General features: G+C 48.9%; 1 long non-coding RNA gene across 1 annotated transcript; it reads left to right on the forward strand.

The window, feature by feature from the left end:
• The first annotated feature begins 2235 nt into the window (after positions 1-2235).
• LOC136499062 (uncharacterized) lies at positions 2236-3300 on the forward strand. The gene is made up of 3 exons (XR_010769883.1): positions 2236-2491; positions 2570-2767; positions 2841-3300. It is a non-coding gene; the product is annotated as an uncharacterized lncRNA (long non-coding RNA).
• Positions 3301-3612: the final 312 nt, after the last annotated feature.

Consider the following 3612-nt stretch of genomic DNA (forward strand, 5'->3'; position numbering starts at 1 on the left):
CATTTAGTGAATATGCTGCCAATGGCACCAGCTACACTCCAAATATTATTCAAAGAACAAACATAGAGTATTGGGTAGAGCTGAAAATGCCTTTCTTAAACCTTCCTCCGGAGCTTCCCAAAATCTTTTTTTTTAGTCCAAATCACTCATTTGAGTTCATCAACGTATCTCTAAAATCTTCCCAGGGAATTTTACTGAAACTTTTTCCCACTTTTCTATGAGCATAATTTATTTTTTAGGTCCTCCAAAATATCTTATCATGAGTTTCAAATACTTTATTTGGATTTTTCATGTTCCAAAATGTCTCTGAGAATTTTTCTGAATTTTTAGAGCTTTCGGATTATTTTTTTAGCTTAAATATCATTTCTAGACTTTTCTAAAATTATTTTAATTCTAAAATTAATTAATTCCGAAAAATAATAAAATATCTCGTTTTTTCCACCTACCCAAAACTATATATATATATATATGAAAAAAAAATCTACTCCCTGTGAGTAACTACTCCTTTACACCGAAAGAGCCTCCCAACCTGGTGCCCGAGGTGCATTAGCGGGTTAATTAAGCGGACCCTATTAATATAATGAATATAAGGAGATTCGGTCGTGATTTGCGGGCGTCCAGCGGCTACAGCCCGTGCGGCGGCGGCTTTTCTCCTCCAATAGCCTGCCGGCCACGATGCTGTGCTTCGATCTGAGATTTTGGTAACGCGGTTCATTGATGCAGTCTAGGTACAGTAGATTGAAACCCACGTCGCTGTTCCTAATATGATCAATTTGTTTATCCCTAATCTTATTCTCCTCGTGGCGTGCAGATCGGGAGATGGTTGATTCCAACATCTCACTCCCGCAGATCGGTTCATTGATTGCGAGATCACCTGGGAGATGGATGCCGCAGCCGCACACAGGGATTCCGCATTCAGCGTCGACGCCGTGACGTAAGCTTCCGAGGTCCTGCACCTCTGCTGCAACTCCGCCGGGCCAGACACGCCGGACTCTCCTCGTCGCCTCCTCCTCATCCAGGTAGCCCCTACATCCACTTCCCCATCGTCCACGCTGCTTGTTGCCCCATCCCTAACAAGGTCAAGATCGATCCGTGTCTACATGTGCTGCTTGCTTCCCATCGGACGCGGCAGAATTTTTTTTAATTATTTTAACACTTTTTGAAAACTAATTTTAAATCTAATACGGCTGGTTTTTTTTAAAAAACTAATACTTTTGGCCGCGCCTATTGCCCTGACGCGGCCAAATGCCTGTGCCGCGCCAGGGCTGACGTGGCGGTAACCGGGTCCGTGGACCGCTGACGGGGCAAGTCCTACCGCGTCACCGATCTTGGCGCGGCAGTGCCGCGCCACGGAGCATGGCGCGGCTGCGCCAAATAAAACCCCGCAGCGAGGCAGCCCGCCCACCCACTGCCCTGCCTGCCCGCCTGCTGCCAGCCGCCTCTGCCCCGCCGCCGCGCAGCTCCCACGGCCGCTTACGCCTTGCCCGCCTACCCACGCCACACCCAACCACTCCTGCCGCGCAGCGCCCGCGCCGGTCGCGCCAGCCCGCCCACGCCGCGCCCGGCTAGTCCCGCCGTGCAACGCCCTCGACGGCCGCGCCACGAACGCCGGCGCGTCAAGGCCGTCAACTCCTAAGGTACCTCCCTCTCGATTTCATGTTATTTTGATTATTATTATTTTAGGATAATTAGTGATTGAGGATAATTAGTGATTTATGATAGTTAGTAATTTAGGATAGTTAGGGTTTTATGATTGCTATTGATTTATGATAGTTTGTCAAATTTAGGATACTTACTGATTTAGGATAGTTAGGTTAGTGAATTTGTTTGTGATTTACGTAGGTAGTTTTTAGGTTCGAGGTTGTGTGTTCTATTATAGTTAGGAATTTGGGTTTAGGGCTTGATTAGGTATTTATTAATTAGTTTATAGTTAGTTATTTAGTTAGAGATTTTGGGTATACCTACTAGTTTACAAACGTCGGTACTTACTAGTGCGTGATACGTCGATTTTGATGACTTCATGAAGTGTCGTCAAATGCTTATATTCCTAGTGAAGTTGTTTATGTTACAAGTGCATGATATGTCTGTTAATGTTACTTTGAATATATACATGTGCTTTTATATTGTGTTCATATTGCATAACAAGTAGTTCAAATTTTGCAATGCTACATAATGTTAATTTGAATTTTGTTAATTTGAATACTCTAACGTTTTTTATCAATTTGTAACAGGATGACCCCACCCACGCAGCACTCATTGTACCCTATTCTTGAGGTGGAGTACGACGACCAGCATCGAGTACATATCTTGAGCGACAACGACGCAAAGGTGGCCTTGCCTCCTTGAGGCCCCGCACGCACACCAGGGCGCACCAGTGGAACGAGCGTTACGCACCGTACATACGGCGTGCTGGCTTCCTCGAGCTTGTCCATGTTGTCAACCACGGTCTTCCGCCCCTTGACCCAGCACTACTTACTGCAGCTGTAGACAGGTGCGAGTGCATTCTTTGTACATAAACTTTCTTGTAACAAATTTGAGGCAAGTAACAGTCGTTCTATTCTTATATCAGGTGGAGGTCTGAGACCCACACGTTCCACCTACCTTGTGGTGAGATGACCTTAACCATACAGAACATGAAGGCTATTTTTGGCCTTCGGTTGGGGGGACTTCCAGTGACAGGGATAGTTGACAATGATCACTGGAGGGAGTTGGTGGCTCAGTTTACTGGCTTTCTTCCATCGGATGACGAGGCTTCCAAGAAAAATAAGTGAGAAATTGAAGCTTATTTAATACTTGCTTTCCTGCAGCCATCGGGTCTCATTTTATTTGGTAAATTACAGGAAAACTTGTCCTGCCTTTCTCCGCACGCCTTCTGGTTTCTACGAGCCCCGGTCGAAGGGACGTGGGTCGAAGTCAGAGGTAGTGCTTTGGGCAAGGCCTTCTGATCGGAGAGGGTGTCCGGAGGCCGAAGCGAGTGCTTCGATCTGGTGGGCCCAAGGGGTCGTGGAGCGGGCGCCGCTCCTTCGGGACCACGGCCTGGTGACAGTATATCCGTCATTGTAGAGGGCACGAGTCTCTTCTTGGACCGTAGTGGTGGTCGTATGTCTATGTCGGGTTCCGTGTCTGAGGGCTGAAGGCGGCACCTACAATACTATTCGGACTCTGCAATGCCGGAATGGTCTAAAGCGCCCATCCCGTCGTACCCTGGCGGTACTTTTTCTGCCGCGGCGTAGGCATGGTCCTTGGTGCTGTGTTTGACTCGAGTGTCATGTCGTACCCTGTGCTCATCCTTATGATGGAGCAGGGTGTACTTGTAGGGCGAGGCAGAGTCTGCCCTCGGCCGTCGGGCGAGGCGGAGCCTAGCCCTCGGGGGTCGGGCGAGGCGGAGTCTAGCCCTCAGGGGTCGGGCGAGGCGGAGTCTGACCACCGGGGGTCGGGCGAGGCGGAGCCTAGTCCTCGAGGGTTGGGCGAGGCGGAGCCTAGCCCTCGGGGTCGGGCGAGGCAGAACCGGTCTTCCGTCGTTTCGGACAAGAGATGCAGTAACGTTCTCGTCTGATCGGGAGTGTCAACGTTCGATGGTTGTCAGTTTCACCTCATTGAGTACCCCGGTAT

Source organism: Miscanthus floridulus, chromosome 13, assembly GCF_019320115.1.
Source record: "Miscanthus floridulus cultivar M001 chromosome 13, ASM1932011v1, whole genome shotgun sequence".
NCBI classification, from domain to species: Eukaryota; Viridiplantae; Streptophyta; class Magnoliopsida; order Poales; family Poaceae; genus Miscanthus; species Miscanthus floridulus.